The 26,820-nt window shown below is 35.4% G+C and overlaps 1 protein-coding gene and 1 pseudogene across 1 annotated transcript in view; both read right to left on the bottom strand.

Moving 5' to 3' along the window:
• PGR (progesterone receptor) overlaps nucleotides 1-26,820 on the bottom strand; it is a 112,561-nt gene that overhangs the window by 78,707 nt on the left and 7,034 nt on the right. The window lies entirely within an intron of this gene.
• LOC118013577 lies at nucleotides 18,450-18,571 on the bottom strand (annotated as a pseudogene).

The following is a 26,820-nucleotide window of genomic DNA, read 5'->3' as shown; positions in this document are numbered from 1 at the left end:
TTTTCTAGTGTGATACCAGGGTTATTTTGCATAATGTTCTTGTCCTTAGGAAATATGCCCTGAAATTTTGAGAGGTAAAATATGATGCTTGCAATTTAATTTCATATAGTTGTATGTAGATATTCATAATACTATTCTTTCAAATTTTATGGATGTTTTCTAGAAGGCAAAGTTTTCTGAAGACACAAGCAGAATAAGATAAAGGCTTGGACTAATTTTTCACATTAGCCAATCAGGGCTGGTTATATAAAACTGGAAAGAAGACAGATGGGAACAAAGACTATCTGACAGTGTGAAAGGTAGCTGGACAATAATGAAGCACTAAGTTTTAAAGTATATTCATATAAGATCCAAGGGTTTTTTGTTTTGTTTTGTTTTTGTTTTATTAAAGTGAAGGAAAATGTAGGTGGGGAGGTGGGGAGAAAGAAGAAAAAATTTTTTTAAGTGGGCTCCATGCCCAATGTGGAGCAAAGCAGGGGCTTAAACTCACGATCCTGAGATCAAGACCTGAGCTGAGATCAGGAGTTGGATGCTTAACCCACTGAGCCACCCAGGTGCCCGACGGGGGAAAAAAATTACTGAGTACACTATGGGCCAATATATTAGGAATTTAACTGGCTTATTTCATGTAATCCTTATAACAAAATAGATAGATACTTCATAGGTATTTAATTTTTCCAAGGGGAAAATGACTAGTGAGGTACATGGAAGTACCTAAAGATAAAGTAGACATAAAGAGTCTTCAGCTGAGAACAAAGAGGGCACAGAATATGTCCCTTAAGAACAGACATGGGCACTGGGCATCAGACACAAGCATGTGACACCTGAAAGGGGCTGCTTGAGAGTTACATCACACTGGCAGGCAGCAAAAGCAGAGAATGGCATGGCACCTCACATCTCTTATACAAGAATGCTGCTAAGCTTCATCCTGCACCAGAGGCCACCCTAAGAATCCAATTTCTCTCAAGTATCAGGCAAACATGTACTTTAGTAGAAGTTGGGCATATTCCTAAACCCTAACATGTAAGTGAGAATATGTGTTACTTTCATCTAAGAATTACAACTCATCCTGATAGAATTCTTGCCAATCCCAACATTTAGCGTTTCAAAGAGGAACTCTAATGTCAGCCCAATTTTTATTTCTTGGTAATTAACCAGTTTTTTTTCTCCCCTGTTTAAACTCATGTATGATCTTTTCTATGTAAAATTAAAAATATGTCCAATATACATAAAGGTGAGCTCTTTTGATATACAGAGCAAAATTTTTATTTAACTTTTAAATTTATTTCTGTTATCCAAATTCTACCACCTATTAATTATAAGACCTTGAATAAATCATTGAACTTCTTGATGCTTCATTTTCCTCATCTATAAAATAATGGTTCAAAAGCTGTTTGAGAATTAAATAAAATAATCTGTTAAGTATGTGTGGCTCCTGGGTGACTCAGTCAGTTGAGCACCACACTCCTGTAGATTCTGGCTTGGGGTCCTGAGATCAGGGCACCCCTAGCCCCTCCAAGTTCAGCAGGGAGTCTGATTCTCTCCCTCTCTTCTGCTTCAACCCCTCCTCACACAAACACTTTCTCTCTTTCTCACTCTCTCTAAAATAAATAAATAAATCTTAAAAAATACATAGCACTAGACACAGAATAAATGCTTAATAGCTAGAAATTAGGACAGTTCAATAAACAGATACTTACTGAATATCTTCCATGTCTTGACATTGTCCTAGGTGCTGATAAGCTCTCAGAGTTTACTTTCCATAATCAGTTAATACTTTTGCTTAACTTGTTTTTTAGTTTATTCTTTGGAAGCACTGATTATTTATGTGCTGAATATCTGCTCTCTATTCATATCTGTTATCCAACAGCAAAGTGATAAAACCACACATTTTATATCAGACATACTGTTACTCAAATTCTAGTTCTTACACTAGCTATACCTTGAGAAAATTATCTAAGTCTTAGGTTTCCCACTTTTAAAATGGAAATGAAGATAAACACTATATAAGGCTGTTATACGGATTAAAAGACATAAGTTAGATAAAATACTTAGCACACTGGTACATAGTAAGCACAACAAATCATAGCTTAAAATTTTCATCAACTTATCCTTTTTCCTTCATTGTGAAGTAATGCCTTAAATAGAAACTCTACACAACTTATTTTATTCTATTTATAGTTCCCAAGAGATTTTAACTCTGCTATTACATTTTTGGATCTCACTGTCGTATTTTCTTACCTCATCCAGCTATGTTATCATCTTATCTAGTTCCTTCCTATGACACGTGTTCTTGTTTCACAGATGCTGTCATCTTTTTTTTTTTTTAAGATTTTTTTTTTTTAAGATTTTATTTATTTATTTGACAGAGAGAGACACAGCGAGAGAGGGAATACAAGCAGGGGGAGTGGAAGAGGGAGAAGCAGGCTTCCCGCTGAGCAGGGAGCCCGATGTGGGGCTCGATCCCAGGACCCTGGGATCATGACCTGAGCTGAAGGCAGACGCTTAACGACTGAGCCACCCAGGCGCCCCGATGCTGTCATCTTTTATCTTAATAACTCAAAGCAGATTCTTACTGAAATATTTCTTATGTTTCTTTTAGCCAATCAATTTTAAGTATGCTTTTTCCTAAAATCAGATCTATCTATTAATGATGAGGTGTTCAATCAAACAACTTGACAAGACTCTCATGGGAGAATGTGACTGGCAGTCACCAAAGTTCAGTATATTTAGGACATTTACCAAAGCTGGAAGTTAGAATGAGTTGGATGAGTGAGGAATGTCAGGAAATGGAATTAGAGAAGAAAGAGCTAATTACACAGATCCTGAGAGATGGCCTGCATTATCAGGAAACTAGTGAAACTAGTAACCAGAGGGTTAATAGGACTAATAAGTACAACAGCAACTTTTTACCTAAATATACTTGTTCTTGGAATGCAGCCTGCCACTATGCTTCTATAGATAACATTCTTTCTTGATACCATGGTAAAAAAGTGTTGATATAGTTATTTTGCAGAGAATCAAGTCTTCACCAAGAAACTACCAGAGCCAGTCAGGACCACTGACCTATTCGAGCATGCACAAGTATCTGATGAATGAAATTTTGACATAGAAGGCCTAAAACTCCATCCTTAGATCATGCCAAGGATGTCATTTTCTGGTCATGGGTCACGTGAAGATGTATATAGAAGATCTGTGCAGCACAGAAAATAATCTTCAATCCTTCCCTACTTATTAATGTCCTTTATCTGACTTTTTAAAATTTTATTTTATTTAAATTCAATTAATTAACATATAGTGTATTAGTTTCAGAGGTAGAGTTCAGTGATTCACCAGTCTTATATAACACCCAGTGTTCATTACATCACGTGCCCTCCTTAATGTCTATCACCCAATTACCCCATCCCTTCACCCCCCTCCCCTAGAGCAACCCTTTGTTTCCTAGAGTTAAAAGTCTCTTATGGTTTGTCTCCCTCTCTGATTTCATCTTGTTTTATTTTCCCCTCCCTTCCACTATGTTCCTCTGTTTTGTTTCTTAAATTTGACATATGAGTGAAATCATATGATAATTGTCTTTCTCTGATTGACTTATTTCCCTTAGGATAATACCCTCTAGTTCCACCCACATCATTGCAAATGCCAAGATTTCTTTTTTTGATGATTGAGTAATATTCCACTGAATGTATATATACCACATCTTCTAGATCCATTCATCTGTTTATGGACCTCTGGGCTCTTTTCATAACTTGGCTAGTGGATATGATGGCTATAAATATTTAGGTGCGGTTGCCCCTTTGGATCATTATGTTTATATCTTTGAGGTAAATACCTAGTAGTGCAATTGCTGGGTCGTAGGATAGCTCTATATTTAACTTTTTGAGGAACCTCCATATTGTTTTCCAGAGTGGCTGTACCAGCTTGCATTCCACCAGCAGTGTAAGAGGGTTCCCCTTTCTCTGCATGCTGGCCAACATTTGTTGCTTTCTGAGTTGTTAATTTTAGACATTCTGCCTGGTGTGAGATGGTATCTTATTGTGGTTTTGATTTATATTTCTCTGATGTCGAGTGATGTGGAACATTTTTTCATGTATCTGTGGGCCATTTGTATGTCTTCTTTGCAGAGATGTCTGTTCATGTCTTCTGCCCATTACTTGACTGGATTTTTTGTTTTTTGGATGTTGAGTTTGATGAGTTCTAGAAGATTTTGGATACTAGCATTATATCTCATAAGACATTTGCAAATATCTTCTCCCATTTTGTAGGTTGCCTTTTAGTTTTATTGACTGTTTCCTTTGCTCTGCAAAAGTTTTTATCTTGATGACGTCCCAATAGTTCATTTTTGCTTTTGTTTCTCTTGCTTTAGTGGATGTATCTAGGAAGAAGTTGCTGCGAGCAGGGTCAAAGGGGTTGCTGCCTGTGTTCTCCTCTAAGATTTTGATGGATTCCTGTCTCACATTTAGGTTTTTCATCTGTTTTGAGGTTATCTTTGTGTATGGTGTAAGATAATGGCCTAGTTTCATTCTTCTGCATGTGGCTGTCCAATTTTCCCAACACCATTTGTTGAAGAGACTGTCTTTTTTCCATTGTATATTCTTTTCTGATTTGTCAAAGATTAGTTGACCATAGAGTTGAGGTCCATTTCTTGGGTCTCTATTCTGTTCCACTGATCTATGTGTCTGTTTTTGTGCCAGTACCATACTGTCATGATGATCACAGCTTAGTAATATAGCTTAAAGTCAGGCATTCTGATGCCCCCAGCTTTGGTTTTCTTTTTCAACATTACTTTGGCTACTTGGGGTCTTTTCTGGTGCCATACAAATTTTAGGATTATTTGTTCCAGCTCTGTGAAAAATGTCAGTGGTATTTTGGTAAGGATTGCACTGAATGTGTAGATTGCTCTGGGTAGCATAGACATTTTCATAATATTTGTTCTTCCAATCCATGAGCATGGAATGTTTTTCCATCTCTTTGTGTCTTCCTCAATTTCTTTCATGAGTGTTTGGTTAGGTTTGTTCCTAGGTATCTTATGGTTTTTGGTGCAATTGTAAATAGGATCGACTCCTTAATTTCTCTTTCTTCTGTCTCATTTTTAGTGTAAAGAAATGCAGTTGATTTCTGTGCATTGATTTTATATCCTGCCGTGTTGCTAAATTCCTACATGAGTTCTAGCAGTTTTGGGGTGGAGTCTTTTGGGTTTTCCACATAAAGTATCATATCATCTGCAAAGAGTGAGAGTTTGACTTCTTCTTTGCTGATTTGGATGCCTTTTCTTTTTGTTGTCTGATTGCTGAGGCTAGGACTTCTAGTACTATATTGAACAACAGTGGTGATTGTGGATATCCCTGTCATGTTCCTGACCATAGGGGAAAAGCTCTGTTTTTCCCTGTTCAGAATGATATTCACTGTGGCCTTTTCATATATGGATTTTATGATATTGAGGTATGTTCCCTCTATCCCTACACTGTGGTGAATTTTAATCAAGAAAGGATGCTATATTTTGTCAAATGCTTTTTCTGCATCTACTGAGAGGATCATATGGTTCTTGTTCTTTCTTTTATTAATGTATTGTATCACGTTGATTGATTTCGGATGTTGAACCAACCTTGCAGGCCAGGAATAAATCCCACTTGGTCTTGGTGAGTAATCCTTTTTATGTACTGTTGGATCCTATTGGTGAGAATTTTTCCATCCATGTTCATCAGGGATATTGGTCTCTAATTCTCCTTTTTGGTGGGGTATTTGTCTGGTTTTGTGATCAAGGTAATGCTGGCCTCATAGAATGAGTTTGGAAGTTTTCCTTCCTTTTCTATTTTTTGAAACAGCTTCAGAAGAATAGGTATTGATTCTTCTTCAAATGTTTGGCAGAATTCCACTGGGAGGCCATCTGGCCCTGTATTCTTGTTTGTTGGGATATTTTTGATTACCGATTCAATTTCTTTGCTGGTTAGGGGTCTGTTCAAGTTTACTATTTCTTCCTGTTTCTGTTTTGATGGTTTATATGTTTCTAGGAATGCTCCATTTCTTCCAGATTGCCTAATTTGTTGGCATATAATTGCTCATAATATGTTCTTATAATTGTATATTTTTGGTGTTGGTTATGATCTCTCCTCTTTAATTCATGATTTTATTAATTTGGGTCCTTTATCTTTCTTTTTGAAAAGTCCAGCTAGGGGGTTATCGATCTTAATTCTTTCAAAGAAGTAGCTTCTAGTTTCATTGATCTGTTCTATTGTTCTTTTGGTTTCTACTTCACTGATTTCTGCTCCAATCTTTATTATTTTTCTTCTCCTGCTCAGTTTAGTCTTTGTTTTCTGCTTTCTCTAGCTCCTTTAGGTGTAAGGTTAACTTGTATATTTGAGATTTTCTCATTTTTTGAGAGAGGCTTGTATTGTTATTTACTTCCCTCTTAGGACTGCCTTTGCTGCATCCCAAAGGTTCTGAACAGTTGTGTATTCATCTGTTTCCATGATTTTTTTAAATTCTTTAATTTCCTGGTTGACCCATTCATTCTTTAGTAGGATGCTCTTTAACCTCCAACTATTTGAGTTCCTTCCAAATATCCTCTTGTGATTGAGTTCAAGTTTCAAAGTATTGTGGTCTGAAAATATGCAAGGAATAATCCCAATAGTTTGGTACCAGTTGAGACCTGATTTGTGACCCAGTATGAGATCAATTCTGGGGAATATTCCATGTGCACTGGCGAAGAATGTCTATTCTGTTTCTTTAGGATGGAATACTCTGCATATATCTGTGAAGTCCATCTAGTCCAGTGTGTCATTCAAAGTCCTTGTTTCCTGGTTGATCTGCTTAGATGATCTGTCCATTGTTGTGAGTAGGGTGTTAAAGTCCCCTAGTAGTATTATTTCTTTAATTTTGTTAATTGGTTTATATAACTGGCTGCTCCCAAGTTAGGGACATAAATATTTATAATGTTAGATCTTGTTGGATAGACCCTTTTATTATGATATAGTGTCCTTCTGCATCTCTTATTATACTCTTTGATTTAAAATTTAATTTGTCTCATATAAGGATTGCTACCCCAGCTTTCTTTGGATGTCCATTAGCATGATAAATTGTTCTCCACCCCCTGTCTTTCAATCTGGAGGGGTCTTTGGGTCTATAATGAGTCTCTTATAGACAGCATATTGATGGGTCTTCCTTTTTTAATCCAATCTGATACCCTGTGTCTTTTGATTGGAGCATTTAGCCCATTTACTTTTAGAGTAACTATTGAAAGATATGAATTTAGTGCCATTGTATTACCTGTAAAGTCACTGTTTCTGTATATTGTCTCTGTTCCTTTCTGGTCCTGTTACTTTTGGGCTCTCTGCTCAGTTAAAAGATCCTCTTTAATATTTTTTTCAGGGCTGGTTTAGTAATCACAAATTCTTTTAGTTTCTGTTTGTGCTAGGAACTCTTTATCTCTCCTTCTATTCTGAAGGACAAGCTTGCTGGATAAAGTATTCTTGGTTACATATTTTTATCATTTAGCACCCTGAATATATTATGCCAGTTCTTTCTGGCCTTCCAGGTCTCTGTGGATAGGTCTGCTGCCAGCCTTATGTTTCTACTCTTGTAGGTTAAGGGCTTTGTGTCCTGAGCTCCTTTCAGGATTTTCTCTTTGTCTCTGATGTTTTCAAGCTTCATTATTATTTGTTGAGTTGTTGAGCTATTTTTATTGATTTTGGAGGGGGGTTCTCTGTGCCTCCTGGACTTGAATGCCTGCTTCCTTCTGCCCCCCCTTCCTCTTTCCCTGAAACCCCAATTATTTTAATATTGTTTTGCTTTATGGTATCACATATCTCTTGAATTCTCCCCCTCATGATTCAGTAGTTATCTCTTTTTTTCTCAGTTTCTTTATTCTCTATCATTTTGTCTTCTATATCACTGACTCTCTCTTCTGCCTCATTTATTCTAGCAGAGCCTCCATTTTTTATTTCACCTCTGTAATAGCCTTTTTTATTGCAACCTGATTAAATTTTAGTTCTTTTATTTCTCTAGAAAAGTATTCCCTAGTGTCTTCTATGCTTTTTTCAAGCCCAGCTAGTATCTTTATAATCATTATTCTGAATTCTACTTCTGACACCTTACTTATATTCATATTGATTAAGTCCATAGCAGTTAGTAGTGCCTCCTGTTCTCTTTTATGGGGTGAGTTCTTCCATCTTATTCTGTCCAGAGAAGAATAGGTGAATGAGAGAATAAAATACAAAAATAGCAACAACAACCCCAGAAAAATATGTACTAAACAAATCAGAAGAGATCAGAAACTGAAAAAGAAACAGAAAAAAAAAAAAACAAAAACAAAAAAGAGAACAAAATTAAACAGATGAACAGAACATTAAACTAGATCGTGGATGTATTTTGGTTTGTTTTTTAGAAGAAACTAGATTCCAAAATTGTAAAGAAAGAAAAACTTATACAAAAATAAAATTGAATACAATGAAAGGAAACCAAAAATGAAATATATATATAATGTAAATGTAAAAATGAAAATTAAAAAAGACTTTAAAAAAGAGTTAATAAAATAAGAAATTAGCTTGCAAAAAGTGGTTGCTTTTCTATTTGTAGAATTGAAGCTTTTCTTTTTTTAAATCTCTGGTTGAGTTTGCAGGTATTCAGAATGATTTGCTAGCTATCTAGCTGAATTCCAGGGACCAGATGAAACTAGGGTCCCATACTTCTCCACCATCTTCCTCTCCTCTCCTCCTTTATCTGACTTTGAAGTCACATAGTTCCTCTCTTCTATACCCAGATCCTTTTCTGTTTGTCATTAAATATCACTGAATCTCCCCCTTTGGGGAGAAAGATTTGAGCCAGACTTCTGTCTCCTTGTTTGGCTGCTTCTTCAGTAAACCTTTTCTTGCTGCATACTCCATGGATAAGTGATTGGCTTTGTTGCACATCTGGCATATGAACTTGGATTTGGTTACACTGGTAAGGTTAGAGCTGACTGAGCCAGAGGGAATGGTAGTGGAAAGGAAGGTCAGAGTGTAACAGGACAAGACTCAAGAGGGCCTTGGAGACCACTGAAAGGACTTTGACTTTCTCTGAAGGAAGTATAGTGCCATTGCAGAGTTTTGAGCAGAGGAGTGACATAATCTGGCTTATATTTTAACAGGCATCATTTTGGCTTCTAGTTTGAGTATAGACTCTAGGAGCACAAGGGTGGAAAAGAATAGTTAAGATGCTATCATAGTAAATCCAAAGAAGAATAATCATGGTGATAAGAGGTCAGATTCTAGATATATTCTAAAGGAGGAATGAAGTAGTTTACAGAATCTTACAGGTGACATGCTAATATTTAACATTTTAAGTCCTTGATGTCACCATTCACAATCTTTTCCTCTTCTTTCTTCTCTTCATTTCCTTTTAATTTCTTTCTGACTGGATCAGTTGCTTCTTCCTAAGGCTAGTCTTACTGGCTCTTTTATTTTTTTTTAAAGATTTTATTTATTTATTTGAGAGAGAATGAGAGAGAGCACATGAGAGGGGGGAGGGTCAGAGGGAGAAGCAGACTCCCTGCCGAGCAGGGAGCCCGATGCGGGACTCGATCCAGGGACTCCAGGATCATGACCTGAGCCGAAGGCAGTCGCTTAACCAACTGAGCCACCCAGGCGCCCCTTACTGGCTCTTTTTATAAAGAAAATAATGCCTCTGGATCTCTTCTGACCTCTCTCCTAATTATCTACATATCTTTTAAGTTTTAAAACACCAAATTATATTATATATAATATATATATATATATATATGATACTTTCAAATATGTATTTAAGCTAACACGTAGGCATTTAGAGAAGAAATTACATACAAAATTTAAAAACCCACACAATTATGTTACTTTAAGAAGATTTCACATAATACTGAGAAAAAGAATAGTTAAGATATCTACAAAAATATGAAAAAAACTACAAAACTATATGCCAACAAGGGTGCTTAAATCATTGTGATACTCTGATACAAGATTATGACTTTTTAAACATATAAATGGTTCTTTCCCTCATATCTACGAGTTTATTTTTTCTTTTGAGTATTGCACTCCTGAATTTATAAAGGTTCAACTTCATTATTTTGTTCAAACTTCTGCTTTAGCATATCACGTGACTTAACATTCTGTTATAATTCTCCAGAGTCACTCTGACTTCACCTGAAACTAGCTTTGTAAAAAACTAGAATTATATGGCTAATTAATAAGCATTTTCCTACTCATTATTTAGGCCTAGAATCCCTTATAAATATATAAGACTGTACTATTATCAGATTTTTAAGCCTTTTATGATAAATCTCTTAGTCAATTGCTATTACCATGTTTTACTTCAAACACAGTGCTAAATGATGTGGCTTAGTAAAAGCAGTTTAGTCTTCGGAGTCTGGAAGAACTGGGTTTGTTTACCAACTCCACTACTAACTGGCTGCGTGACCTCAGGCAAGTTACTTTCCCTAGCTATCTCAATTCTTACATTTGCAGAAAGAAATGGTAATAACTCCTCCAGCAACTCCTGAGAATTAAAGGGGATAATGAATACAGTACCATGTGTCTACTATGGTACCTGGTATATTATAAAAACACAAAAAGAGAGTCTCCATCCTCCCTCCCTGTCCTCTCACATTTTTTAGGATTCTCCCTGGAGAAGGGAGCATTCTTGGTAGGGGCAAATACATATATGTCTTCTACACTTTAACTTCACTGCTTTAGGGAATGAAAAGTAGTTTTTCCTCAGCAGAGGACTGAAGGCCCCTAATCTAGATCAAATAGTATTTTAAATAATCTTAAAACTGGCTCCCTAGCATCATCTTCTGCTCATCTTCTTTATTGCTTTTAGAGTTAACTTTCTCAAAAACAAAGCTGACCATGTCACTTCCCAGCTTAAAGACTCTGGCTCCCCCTGAGTAAAGCAGTAGTTTATTATGCATAAGAACAGTTGAACAGGTCATTAAAATGCAGAATAGGAGCTAACTTTTGGACTTGTTAGTTGAGATGTTGAGTAGTCATTTATGAAGTTATCAAGTCAGTAGTTGGATATATAAGTCTGGGATTCAGGGGAGAAGTCTGAGCTAAAGATAGAAATTTGAGAGCAATCAGGATGATTTCCCTAAAGCAATGAGACTAGATTATATCTCCAAGGAAGTAAGTACATAAAACAGAAGGGAAAAGGTCCACATACTGAGCACTGGGCCTTCTGTATTAAAAGCTAAAGGAGAAGAGGACACTGAACAGGAGCCAGTAGGGAAAGATCAAGGAGTGTGGTGTCCTGAAAGCCAAGAGAAGAAAAGTATTTCCAGGAAGCTGGAACAATCAACTGTCAAATGCAAGTTAAGATGGGACTGAGAATTGCCCATCAGATTTTTGCCATGTGGTAACTTTGACAAGAGAAGTTTTGGTGGAATGAGTGGCAGAGACAAAAGACAGATTGGATAGGTTTAAGGAAGAATGGAAGAAAACTCATCAGAAGAATATGGCTGCAAAAGGAGTAGAGAAATAGTAGGCAGTTGAAGAATAAGTAAAACCAACAGAAGTATTTTGGCTTTATTTTAAGATGGGAGAAATAATGGCATGTTTACATGCTGATGGGAATAATCCACCAGAGAGGGGGGAAATTATGATTTAAGTAGAGAGGGGGAAAATCGCTGGGGCCTGCTCTTGAGTCAACAGTAGAACACTGGGCCTGGGGCACAAGGGGAGAGAGGGCTGGCCTTGAAGAGCATTGCAAATCTCTAGTAACAGGAATAAAAGTGGATTATAGGCTGGATGCTACATGAGTATATGTGGTGGTAGCATTTTCAGAAAGTGTTCTCAGAAAATTAGGAATCAAGGTCACCAGTTGAAAGTGAGGGTGGGAGAGTGTTTGAAGGCTAAGAGGAAGGTGGAAGGTAGTCATCCAGAAACCATGGACAATGAATGGACTTTATTTGCCGGGCTTATTACTTAGTGTTGTATTAATTTTTCAATCCCACCTACCTATTATGCAAAGTTTCTTTTCCTCTGAAATTCAGCTAGCAAATTTCTTCCCTCCCTGATGTAAATCAGTTTTCATTACAAATAATTAGGACAAAGAGACAATAGATAATGGATAAGATGTAACATAATGAATGAGAGAGAAATTTCTCTTGGTTCCAATCTCAGCCCTGCCATTTATTTTCTATTTGTCTACACAAGTGATTTAACCTTTTTGTGCTTCATGTAATACACAAAGGCAAGTTTATGTAATAAACTTATTACTTATTAATAAATGTTACATAAATGCCACTATTATTATTAAATATATTCAGAACCTAAGCACTGAAACCCTTTGGAAGATTTTTTTAAGAACTTAGAAAATTTTATTTCCAAGTGTTTATGTAGTTTTGAAACTTCTTTTTTCTATAATGTACTTATAATGCCTTCACAACAAAATCAAATAACAACCTAATTCCCTGCAGATATCTGTTTTTCAAAATGCTCTTTACATCACAAAGGGATGTCTAGCAAAAGGGAGTTACTTCATTTTTCTAACGAAAACTTTGCCTTTAGCTTGAAAATGCAGATGAAGTGTCTCTTCTGCTAAATGTAACATATCACTGTGACACTTATCATAGGAAACATCAGCAATTTGGAACACATATCCTTTTATAAAAGAAAATATGTAGTTTAAATTTGAAACTCTTTAAGTACTGTGCAGTGAGAAAAACACTGTATTGTAAAAAAGATTTTCATTGTCATGCCTCATTATGTTGCAAAATATAATTAAGATTCTACTGTATTTTAAGGTCCCTGTGTTAAAAATCAATCATAGCAAATGATATTTGCAGAGCTTTGTTCATTTAAGATTTCAACTTATTTGTTGTAGCCATGTTGAATGTTTTATGCTCATCATGTTTCCATTCCCATTTTTTAGATACATGAGCAAAGACTCACAACTTACCAAAAATAATAGGTAGTGCTGAAAGAGTTTATTTATTTTGTCTTGTAATAGTAAGAAAAGGTTCTTTCTTGGAAATAGTAGGACTTACTTCCAGTCTTTTTTTAAAAAAAGAGTTAGGCATTAAGATTTCATTTTCAGATGAAGTACTCAATAAATGATTCTTGGACTACTGGCTTATACAAAAAAATTCAGGGGGTCAAAAATTTAAGTTTTTTTAAGGAAAAAAATTAAAAGCATGGGAAGATGGAGGTATGTATTTTATAATCTTGGAGTGCTAAATTTTCTAATGTTGACATGAAATCTGGAATTCAAAACCAAATTTCGTCAATTTTACTACATAAATAAATTTCTAAACTTATTCTTTAAGACAAAAAAGTCAAAGGACAAATTGGGAAACTGTAACACATGTTAAGTCAAAAGAATGTCATTACTAATATGTAAAATATTCTTACAAACCACTAAGAAAAAAGACAAAAATGAAAAAATATGAAGACAATTCATAAAATACAGTCTACAGATGTATGAAAAATGTTCAATGCACAATAATTATTACTGATAAAAATAATAATGGTCATTCTAGCAATCAGGTTGATAAAACAATGAATAATGACCATTTGAGAATTAGAAGTCAATTTGGTATTATCTATTTAAAGTATACATTACTTGGCCCAACAATTCCATTTCTAGAAACCAGTTCTCAAAAAACCAAAAACCAAAAACCAAAACTAAACTCTAGGGGCACCTGGGTGGCCCAGTTGGTTAAGTGTCTGTCTTCAGCCAGGGTCATGATCCCAGGGTCCTGGGATCGAGTCCAGCATGGGGCTCCTTGCTCAGCAGGGAGCTTGTTTCTCTCTCTCCCTGCTTATGCACTTGCATGCTCTCTCTCTCTCAAACAAATAAATAAATAAAATCTTAAAGAAAATACTAAACTCTAGAAACATGTAGCAATACCTCTAGGTGGATATTTATTACTACATTATTTGTGAAACAGAAAATAGCCCAAAGTCTCTGAATAGGATAATTGTGATACACACTTACAATGAAATACTCTGTGACATTTTAAAGAGTGAGCTAGCTGTTTATATTACAGATGTGAAAAGATATCTAAAATATAGAATTTTGTGAAAAAAGCAAGCTATTATGTCATTTGGATTAAAATAATTTCATCCATTTGATATTACTATGTATAGAAAACTATCTGAAAAATAAACACCAAACTGCTTACTGACAGGATAAAATATGATGATGCTTTGTTCTTCAAGCAAAAATTTCCTGAAGAGGCGACTATTACACATCAACCTAGTGCCTGATTTCCCTCCACACCAGCTCTACATTGTCTGAGGAGCCTCTGCTCCCTAGTGCAGTCTAGTGGCCATAGTACACCAGTTTTGACCTTCAGGTATCATAAGAAGTTAAAAGGGACCAACAAGGAATGACATTTTCAGAGGAATAATTCAGGACAAAGCTTGAGGTTACCCTGCAACATGAATTAAGGAATCCAGACTGACTAGATAAAGCCAAGGACTGAGAGAGGTTCACAATTCCTCATTCACAATTTCTTTTTCTTTTTTTTTATTATGTTACGTTAATCACCATACATTACATCAATAGTTTTTGATGTAGTGTTCCATGATTCATTGTTTGTGCATAACACCCAGTGCTCCATGCAGAACGTGCCCTCTTTAATACCCATCACCAGGCTAACCCATCCTCCCATCCCCCTCCCCTCTAGAACCCTCAGTTTGTTTTTCAGAGTCCATAGTCTCTCATGGTTCATCATCTCCTCCTCTGATTCCCCCCCTCATTCTTCCCCTCCTGCTATCTTTTTTTTTTTCTTAACATATATTGCATTATTTGTTTCAGAGGTACAGATCTGTGATTCAACAGTCTTGCGCAATTCACAGCGCTCACCATAGCACATACCCTCCCCAATGTCTATCACCCAGCCACCCCATCCCTCCCACTCACCACCACTCCAGTAACCCTCAGTTTGTTTCCTGAGATTAAGAGTTCCTCATACCAGTGAGGTCATATGATACATGTCTTTCTCTGATTGACTTATTTCGCTCAACATAATACCCTCCAGTTCCATCCACATTGTTGCAAATGGCAAGATCTCATTCCTTTTGATGGCTGCATAATATTCCATTGTATATATATACCACACCTTCTTTATCCATTCATCTCTCGATGGACATCTTGGCTCTTTCCACAGTTTGGCTATTGTGGACATTGCTGCTATAAACATCAGGGTGCACATACCTCTTTGGATCCCTACATTTGTATCTTTGGGGTAAATACCCTGTAGTGCAATTGCTGGGTCATAGGGCAGCTCTATTTTCAACTTTCTGAGGAACCTCCATACTGTTTTCCAGAGTGGCTGCACCAGCTTGCATTATCACCAACAGTGTAGGAGGGTTCCCCTTTCTCTGCATCCCCGCCAACATCCGTCATTTCCTGACTTGTTAATTTTAGCCATTCTGACTGGTGTGAGGTGATATATCATTGAGGTTTTGATTTGGATTTCCCTGATGTCCAGCAATTTTGAGCACTTTTTCATGTGTCTGTTGGCCATTTGGATGTCTTCTTTGGAAAAATGTCTGCTCATGTCTTCTGCCCATTTCTTGATTGGATCATTTATTCTTTGGGTGTTGAGTTTAAGAAGTTCTTTATAGATTTTGGATACTAGCCCTTTATCTGATATGTCATTTGCAAATATCTTCTCCCATTCTGTCACTTGTCTTTTGGTTTTGTTGACTGTTTCTTTTGCTGTGCAAAAGCTTTTTATCTTGATGAAGTCCCAATAGTTCTTTTTGCCCTTGCTTCCCTTACCTTTGGTGATGTTTCTAGGAAGAAGTTGCTGCAGCTGAGGTCGAAGAGGTTGCTGCCTGTGTTCTCCTTTAGGATGTTGATGGACTCTTGTCTCACATTGAGGTCTTTCAACCATTTGGAGTCTATTTTTCTGTGTGGTGTAGGGAAATGGGCCAGTTTCATTCTTCTGCATGTGGCTGTCCAATTTTCCCAACATCATTTGTTGAAGAGACTGTCTTTTTTCCATTGGACATTGGGTCCATTTCTGGGCTATTCTGTTCCACTGATCGATGTGTCTGTTTTTGTACCAGTACCATACAGTCTTGATGATGACAGCTTTATAAGAGAGCTGGAAGTCCGGAATTGTGATGCCACCGGTTTTGCTTTTCTTTTTCAACATTCCTCTGGCTATGCGGGGTCTTTTCTGGTTCCATACAAATTTTAGGGTTATTTGTTCCATTTCTTTGAAAAAAGTGGATGGTATTTTGATGGGGATTGCATTGAATGTGTAGATTGCTCTAGGTAGCATTGACATCGTCACAGTATTTGTTCTTCCTCATTCACAATTTCAATACACAAAAACACTTGCTAAAAAAAGTTTTGCTGTAGTTATTTGTCAATGAGAGTTCATTTGACCTGACTTCATTTGACAGCAGAACCAGGCCCAAACTTACATTTTATAGGCTGTGTTCATACATTTTGCTGTATAAATATTAACGTGTTTCATTATGAAGTTTTATTCTAGATCATCTTTTTAAAATGTTTATACAATTCTGAAACACATCTGGCCCAAAAGATTTTAGCTTAGAGATTTTGGACATGTAGTAAGAAATAAATTTATAGACTTTATTGAACATGGTGCCTGCTGTTGTTTTGCAATGTAGTAGCCCTGAAAATTATAATAAATGTTTATGAAACAATTATTGTTATTTATTCTTCCTGTACTTTTACTACCATATTGGCTTCTGCAGAAAGTTACAAAAGATAAATAAGGTATCATGCTTAAATTCATAGAATTTTAGATTCCACCAGGAGGTTAGAAAAACCCATAGGTAAACACAGGTAATAAAAACTAAATGTGGTTTGGATCTTGAGGGTAAAAAAAAAAATCATATTAATTAGAGAGACAAAAACAATGAATGTTTTTATGGGGAAGGTAAAATGTTAGATGGACTGCTGAGAATGCATGATTTTAAAAGCAAGAATTGTAATAATGGCTGTTATAAACAAAAAGTATAGAATAAACAATAGTACAATTTAAGGTTCAGGATCCAAGGATACCTTGCAATTACATATAACATTTTTGTGTTCTTTTCTGGGTGGATTGCTCTCATGACATTTTCAAAGGAATTTACTCATGGTGCATACTCACCACTTTTTTATTCAGTCCCATAAATCACTTTGTCACAAAGGAGAAAATAACATTGAAAATATTTCTTTTTCTGAAGAAATATTACTATTGAGTACTATGCTACAAAAAAATGATTCCTTAAAATTTTATATAAAATACATAACACCAAAGGCTGTAGTAGCAGTTGAGAACCAAAAACCTAAGTTAATTACATTTAAAAAATTGAGCATGAAAATTTAGTTATTTACATTGTAGGAGTTAAAGGAAAACACAGTAGGCTGACAAATTATGTGAAATATGCACTATGTAGTTTATTACTATATGAGGGTCATCCAGCAATAAGAAGGATATTGTGTTTATCTACCCTTCTCAAATTCAGTGGATATGGAAGATCGATAGGGTATCTTTCTAAAATTCTAAATGGGGATAAAATTTAAAAATCCATGGAAGTAAATGGTTAGAGTCACTGTCTTAAGTATCAATTACTTCAATCAGTCCTTTAAACAAGTGATTGATAAAAGATTCCCTGGAGTTACTTTGTTTTGCTGACAAAGATAAAGCTCTATAAGTCAGACGTGATTTTCAGACAATAATGTTCATATTCTGTTCAAATATTAAACAGTTGGATCTGAAATCTTGACCAAATGTTCATCCTAGCTTTGCACAGATGTCAAAAAATCAAGGAACTATTTAGGATTCACTCAAGTACCTGAATAAACACTTGTTTGAGGCCTAACAGTTTCCTGTTATGATGAAATGATATTTAAAGAAAATGTTGGCAGAGAATCCTTTGTGCAAATAAAATCTTAAGTGGAAGAATAAACCAAATAAACAGAGAAAACAGAGTTGTTCTGGTTTGAAAAAGGAATGGGACTGACTTGAGGAGTACAATTTGAAAACCACTCTCCTGAGAGAGATCATGTTTTTGTCTGAAGAATTATAAAGTAATTAACATTTATTCAAATACAAAACATTCTGGAGAGGTAGCATATGGGCACACAAAACACAGAAGTTGTAGTCAGATGCCCTGGATTTGAATCTTGACCCTTATACTTTGTAGTGACCTACTCATCTGTGAAATATAGATAATAAGAGTACTTCTATCTCATAAAACTCTTAGGAGGATTAAATGACTTAATATAGTAAAGCACTTAGAACAGTGCCTGGGTCATGGTCAAGAGTAGTTAAGTGTTTTTAAGTGAATAAGCCTCTTACACAACATCAGGATATGTTAGTGGAACAAACTGCAATTCTTCTAGAGATGTCTAATTGAATACTATGATGTATCATCCATGGCTTTGGCATAACTAGAGTTGAAGTATTCTCATGTTTACTAACTATACAATGGTTTTTTGTTTTGTTTTGTTTTTTTCTTCTTCCTGATTTTGGATATGACAAAAATGGGGATTATGTACATATTCATCTTTCTAGTTCTAGTATAAGCAACTTTTAAACTGATCAGAACAGATACTACACTTGATCTTAGCCAAAAGGCCGAAAAGCGATAGTATAGGCAACTTTTAAATGTAGTAAGTGTCAACACATGTATCTGGAGTGAATAAATTAATGACTTAAATCATTTTAGCAGCATGATGGAAGCTAATCATGTAGTTTATTTAGAGCTGATTAAAAATAATTATATTCTGGAAAAAGGAACAAGGCATGTACTCAAGGAGGCAAACACAAAAAAACTTACTCAAGTAATGGTATGACAGTGATGCCTTAATAAAAGGATTTTCATACTGCAAGCTGGAACAGCTACTCTGGAAAACAGTATGGAGGTTCCTCAAGAAGTTAAAAATAGAGCTACCCTATGACCCAGTAATTACACTACTTGGTATTATCCCAAAGATACAAATGTAGTGATCTGAAGGGGCACCTGCACCCCAATGTTTATAGCAGCAATGTCCACAATAGCCAAACTGTGGAAAGAGCCCAGATGTCCATCAACAGATGAATGGATAAAGAAGATGTGGTATATATGTGTGTGTGTATATATATATAATGGAGTATTACTCAGCTATCAAAAAGGATGCAATCTTACCATTTACATCAGTATTGGTGGAACTGGAGGGTATTATGCTGAGTGAAATAAGTCAGTCAGAGAAAGACAATTATCATGGTTTCACTCGGATGTGGAATATAAAAAATAGCACAGAGGATCACAGGGAAAGGGAGGGAAAAGTCAAAAGGAAGAAATCAGAGAGGGAGACCAACCATGAGAGACTCTTAACTATAGGAAACAAACAGGGTTGCTAGAGGGGAGGTTGGTGGGGGGGATGGGGTAACTGGGTGATGGGCATTAAGGAGGGCACGTGTTGTGATGAGCACTGGGTGTTATATGGAACTGATGGTTAACTGAATTCTACATCTGAAACTAATGATATACTACATGTTGGCTAATTGAATTTAAAAAATAAATAAAAGGACTATCATACTATGAAATATCATGCAATAAAGAACAAGCCAGGACTATAAATAAACACAGAGCTTCAAGTCATTGTTGCATGAAAAAATGATGAAGAATTATTACATATAGGATACCTTTTATGTATGAACATATGCAAAACAACATTATATACACATACACAGGTTAAAAACTAAGATAGAGGTAGAGAAGAATGGTAGGGAAGGGAACAGATTAAAAGTATTGATCCAAGAGGACTTAAGCCTTATTGGTAAGGTTTTTCTTTTTTAAAGGAGAATGTATTATTGTGTTACTTGAGTAATTAAAGTATAATAACTCAAAGGCTGAAGCAGAAGCACTAGCTGTTAGAATTAGCATGAATGTCTTGATACCAATGCCTCCCCCCTCAGATTCTTGCAGTGGTGTTAAGATGCAGGTTCTGAAGAGGCATTAATAATTTGGCAACCCTAAATAAGTAAATACATTAAGCAGATGATCCCCAATGCAGTCTTTCTGCTACTTCTTTTTCAGTAAAATGGAGACTTTAATGGGTCATAATGCAAAATTGTGCTTAAAACCAGCTTACTATTCACACTAAATATTAAACTGAGAGACCTGTAGCATAAATATAAATTATGAGTATTTATTAATAAGAATATTTATTATTTATAAAGTTTAGAAGCCAGTCAAGTGAATTATTTCATGTTTATTTTTAGGATAATAGAAAAACTGTCACAGGGTAGACTCTACTGGAGAGAAAATTAAACAAGATTATTGGCAAATTATCTTCTCAAGAGCCCAGATTTTAATCAAAGAAATTATGGTGGGAGGGATTGTTGGATAATTTTGCGGAGTGCAAAAGACACAGAAAACATTATAGAGCTTTCTAAAGACAGAAAATAATTCATGAATTGGTCCATGAAAATTTGAATGTATAATTAGAGCAGGCTTCAAAACAAGGAAAGTTCTTAAGGATAAAAAGGAGCATTACATAATGATAAAGGAGTCGATTCTCCAAGAAGATATAACAATCATTAACGTGTAAGATCTAACAACAGAGCATTAAAATTTTGTGACAAGAGCTGATAGCACTGCAAGGAAAAATAGATGAATCTACTATTATAGTTGGACATTTCAACATCTCTCTATCGACAGATCCACTAGGCCAAAAAAAAAAAAAAAAGTCAATGAGGACACAGGTGAACCCAACAACATCATTCAATGGGATATAATTGACGTCTATAGACTACTTCATTCAACAGCAGCAGATTACACATTCTCAAGCCCACATGGAACCTTCACCAAGATAAACCACATTCTAGGTCATAAAACACACTTCAACAAATTTGAAGAATAGAAATTATAAAATGTCTGCTCTTAGACCACAATGAAATTGAACCTTAAACAGAAAGACAACTGGAAAATAAAACATGTGGAGATGGAGATTTTACAACACACTTTTATATAACACATGATTCAAAGAAAAAAAATCTTGAGAAATTAAAAAAAAATTTTGAACTAAATAAAACTGAAGGGATGCCTGGGTGGTTCAGTCAGTTAGGCATCTGCCTTCGGCTCAGGTCATGATCCCAGGGTCCTGGGATAGAGCCCCGCGTTGGGCTCTCTGCTCAGTGGGGAGCCTGCTTCTCCCTCTCCCTCTGCCTGCCACTCCCCCTGCTTGTGCTCTCTCTGACAAATAAATGAATGGGGAGGGTATGTGCTATGGTGAGCCCAGTGAATTGTGTCAGCTGTTGAATCACAGACCTGTACCTCTGAAACAAATAATACATTATACGTTAAAAAAAAAAAAAAAGAAGATAAAGAAGAAGAAGCTAGCAGGAAGGGAAGAATGAAGGAGGGGAAATCAGAGAGGGAGACAAACCATGAAAGACTATGGACTCTGAGAAACAAACTGAGGGTTCTAGAGGGGAGGCGGGTGGGGGGATGGGTTAGTCTGATGATGGGTATTAAGGAGGGCACGTACTGCATGGAGCACTGGGTGTTATATGCAAACAATGAATCATGGAATGCCACATCAAAAACTAATGATGTAATGTATGGTGATTAACAACATAATAAAAAATAAATTAATTTAAAAATCTTTAAAAACACACAAATTAGCAAAATTGGTGGTATATAGTTATATGTAAGCAGTGCTTACAGGGAAATTTATAGCATTTATAAATACAACAATAACTGTATATTTTAGAACAGAAGAGCTAAAATTATAATCATCAAAGCTCACCTTAGCAAACAAGAAAAAGAAGAGCAAATTAAGCCACTGAAAGTAGAAAAAAAAAAAGGTCAGAAATCAATGACATTGAAAGCAGGAAGTCAATAAAGAAAAAAACAAAACCAAAAGCTGGCTCTTCGAAAAGATCAATAAAATCAATATAAGCCTCCAGCCAGGCTAATTAAAAAGAGAGAGAACACAAATTACTAATATCAGAAATGAAAGAGGGATATCACTGTAGACCCTATAGACATAAAAAAAATAATAAAGGAACACTATGAACAACTCTATGCCCACAAATCTGATAACCGAAATGAAATGGACCAATGCCTTGAGATAGACAATCTGCCAAAGCTCACACAAGAAGAAATAAATAATCTGAATAGGCCTATATCTATTAATGAAATTGAATCAGCAATTAATAACTTTCCCAAACAGAAAGCACCATGCCCAAATGAGCTCACTGGTGAATTCTGCCAAACATTTAAGGAAGAAATCATACCAATTCACCACAATCTCTTAAATAGAAACAGAGGGAATGCTTCATAATTCATTCTACGAGGCCAGCATTACCCTGATATAAAACCAAAGACAGTACCAGAAAACTACTGACTGATATCTCTCACGAACATAGATGCAAAAATCCTCAACAAAATCTTGCAGATCAAATCCAAAAAGTTGAAAAGAAATCCACAACATGACCAAATGGAATTTACCCTAGGCATGTAAGAATGGTTCAACATTTGAAAATTAATGTGCTGCATCACATCAACAAGCTAAAAAAGCAGTATTACATGATCATATCAATAGATGCAGAAAAAGCACCTGACAAAACTAGAAATGGAAGTGAACTTACTCAACTTGATAAAAAATATCTACAAAAAACCTACAACTGATGTCATACTTAATGGTGAGAAACTAGAAGCTTTCCCATTAGACCAGGAACAAGACAAGGGTATCTCCTCTTACCACTCATTTTCAACACTGGAGTGGAAGTCCTACTAATGCAATATGACAAAAAGAGGAAGTAAAAGGTATCCTCACTGGGAAGAAAGAAATAAAACTATCTTTGTTTGTAGGTGACATGATCTTCTATGTAGAAAATCCAAAAGTACTGATAAAACAAGGCCTGGAGCTAATAAGCAACTATAGCAAGGCTGCAGGATGTAAGGCTAATATATAAATGTCAGTCATTTTCTTGTATACTAGCAATGAAAAAATGGCATTTGAAATTTAAAACAGTATCATTTATATTAGCACCCCAAAAATGAAGTACTTAAGTATAACCAAATATGTACTAGACCTATAGGAAGAAAATCACAAAACTGTAATGAATAAAAAAAAAATAACTAAATAAATGGAGCAACATTCCATGTTCGTGGATGGGAAGATTCAATATTGTTGACATGACTTCTTCCCAATACGATCTACAGATTCAATGCAATCCCAATTAAAACCCCAGAAAATTATTTCATGGTTATTGACAAACGATTTAAAGTTTATATGTAGCCGCAAAAGACCCAGAATATTCAACACAATATTGAAGTTGGAGGACTGACATACCTGACTTCAAGAAGATCAATGTAACAGAATAGAAAACCCTAGAAATAGAGCCTCATGAATATGTCAACTGATCTTTGACAAAGTAGCAAAGGGAATACAAAGGAGCAAAAACTATCTCTTCAACAAATAGTCCTTAAACAACTGGATATCCACATGCAACAAAGTGAATCTAAACACAGACCTTATACTCTTCCTAAACATTAACTCAAAATCGATCACAGACCTAAATATAAGACTCAAAATAAAAAAATATATGTCCTAAATATAACATAGGAGCAAATGTAGATGACCTTGAGTTTCATTAATGATTCTTTAGATACAATGTTCAAAGTCATGATTCAGGAAAGAAAGAACTGAGGAACTGGATTTCTTTGAAAGTAAAATTATCTGCTATGCAAAATGCACTGATTTTCAAGAGAATAAAAAGACACAGTGGGAGGAAATATTTGCAAAAGACGTATCTAATAAAGAACTGTTATCCAAAATATATAAGAACTGTTAAAACATAACAAGAAAACAACCAGATTAAAAAATGGGTAAAAGACCTTAACGGGCTTCTCATCTTCTCACCAAAGATACGTGGATGGCAAATAAGTATATGAAAACATGCTCCACATCATACGTCATCAGGGAAATGCAAATTAAAACAATGAAATATTACTATACACCTATTAGAATGACCAAAATCCAGAACACAGACAATACCAAATGATAGCAAAGATGCAGAGTGACAAGAATTTTCATTCATTGCTGGTGGGAATGCAAAGTAGCATAGCCACTTTGGAATACAGTTTGAAGATCTCTTACAAAACTAAACATCCATAACATGTAGCAATCATACTCATTGGTATTTACCCAAAGAAATAAAAAAATAAAAAACAAAAAAAACCCCAAAAAACCATATGCCCACACAAAAACCTGCTCATGGATCATTATAGCAGCTTTCTTCATAGTTGTCAAAACTTGGAAGCAACCGAAATACATTTCAGCAGGTGAATGGATAAACTGTGTTACATCCAGACAGTGGAATATTATTCAGAACTAAAAGGAAATGAGATATCAAGCCATGAAAAGACATGGAGGAAACTTAAATGCATATTACTAAGTGAAACTAATGGCATTCTGGAAAAGGCAAAACTATGGAGAGAGTAAATAGATCACTGGTTGCCAGGGATTCGGGGGCAAAGAAGGATGAATAAATGGAATACAGAGGATTTTTAGGGCAGTGACACTACTCTGTATGACACCATAACTATGGATACGTTTTATTGTATATTTATTCAAACCCATAGAATGTACAATACCAAGAGCAAACCCTAATGCAAACTATGGATTTGGGGTGATTATGAAGTGTTCATAATTGAAGTATTCATCAATTGTAACAAAAAATGTACCACTCTAATGGAGGATGTTAATAATAGGGAAGGCTATGCCAGGGCAAGAAGTATATGGGAAATCTCTGTACCTCCCTCTTGATTTTGCTGTAAACCTAAAATTTCTCTTAAAATAAAATATTTAAATGAATTTGAATGTTCATTATTTCTCTTTTGGAAGCCAGAGCAGGGAGAATATGCTACCAAATCAGTTTCATTTTTAGTCTCTGACACCAACTCTATTCAACTTTTGAGAGAAATACTTTATGCATAAAAGTATTTCATTTCTGTCCAGTTTCCTCTGTATTCTACTTATAATGGTGTCTTTCTAAATCTAAAAGATATTTCCCATCATTCCCAGCTTCTGACAGAGGTGTCAATTCTCTAGTTTTCCAGGCATAAGCAATGCCTGGAATAGTTTAAGCAAAACTATTCACTTAGCACATCTATAATTCATTATATAAATGCTAATTGATAGAGTGTTTCTTGCCTCCACTATACTGTAAACTCCACTAGGGCTGCAGCTAGCCAGGTCTGTCCCATTTTACTGCATTTCCAACTAGTACCTAGCATAATGCCTAGCACATGGCAGGTGCTCAATAAATACATGGTTATTAATACATGAACAAATCAGATGAACCTAGAGGACATTATGCATGACATAAACCAGACAGAGAAAGACAAATACCACATGGTATCATTTACACATGGAATAAAAAAAATCAAATTCATAGAAAGAGTAGAAAAATGGTCACCAGGGGCTGGGAAATAGCAGAAATAAGGGGAGGTTAGTAAAAGTGTACAAACTTTTAAGATGAATAGGTTTGAGGATATAATATATAACATGGTGACTAGTTGAGAACATTGTATTATATGACTGAAATTTGCTAAGAGAATAAAACTTAAATATTCTTGCCAAAAAGAAAAAAGATAAATAAGTGAGGGGATGGATGTGTTAATTAACTTGATAGGAGAATCCTTTCACCATATATATCAAATCATCATGTTGTACACTTTAAATATCTCACAATTTTATTTGTCAATTATACTTCAATATACCTAGAATAAAAATGAGGCTAATAATATAGTATAATTACAAACCCATCAATACTTACTTAGTGTCTTCCAAATAAGGTTTCACTGTATTACACTATTTCCCCACCCATATTCCATCAAATTTATTCACTACAAATGCTGTCACAGTAAAAAGCATCCAAAGAATAAGAGTTTGGCATCATTAGTTAGGATGATTAGAACAAATTTACTGAATATCTAGTATATTCCTAGCACCACGCTAGTCACAGTACATACACAGAAAAGCCAATGAGAAATGATCTTTTCCATCTTACTACAAAGTCATGGCCTGCATTTTTAGAACGGGTTGGGTCATTATGACTTCATCTCCTTGAAAGGTATTAAGGCAATTCCTGACCACTTCCTGGTTCATTCCAAGTCTTAGTAAAGGAATGCAATGGGCTATTCAACCAATTGCTTTTTGGCTAATTCATTTTCTTAGGTTAAGAGAGGTCATCTCTTCCCACCCCCAAACACTCACTTCCTGAGTGGTTTCTCTTTCCTTTTCTTTTCTTTCCTTTTCTGCCTCTTCTCTCTTCTGTCTCATACCAAGAGAAACCCAGTTTTCCTGGGTGACTTCTTTACAGGCTTTATTGTCTCTCACTCCCAACTTGGAGGAGAGGTGAAGAAACTGGTTCTTGGTCCCCTGTGTCTTCTCATAGCTGTCCTAAAGGTGAAGTTAGTATCATCCATCCATTTATATCACACACTTTTAATCACCCTTCATCTTGCAATCTCCTTTAGGATTCACTTTTACCTTCCTAGATGTTTTGTCATTTGGCTCACATTTTTTCTTACAACCCTCTATTGTTTTTCTTTGAAATTTAAATAGGATTTCCTATTAAGAGAAATGTAGTATAATTGAGAGAAATGTAGCACAGATTCTGGAGTCACAGCACTTGGGTTTGAATCCTCACTCTACCACTTCCTAACTATGATTAAGGCAATTTAACATCTCTGGGCTTAGTTTCCTTATTTGTAAATTGAAAATATAATGATTATAAGGATTAAAGGAATTAAAATACCCATAAAACACATAGTCACTGGTACATAGAAAGTACTCTAAAATGCTATTATCATTTTTTAAAAGATTGTATGTATTTAT

This window comes from Mirounga leonina, unplaced genomic scaffold, assembly GCF_011800145.1.
Source record: "Mirounga leonina isolate KUSES-001 unplaced genomic scaffold, KU_Mleo_1.0 Mir_153, whole genome shotgun sequence".
In the NCBI taxonomy this organism is placed as follows: Eukaryota; Metazoa; Chordata; class Mammalia; order Carnivora; family Phocidae; genus Mirounga; species Mirounga leonina.
The sequence above is the reverse complement of the archived record's forward strand: the minus strand, read 5'-3'. Positions and strand labels throughout refer to the sequence as shown.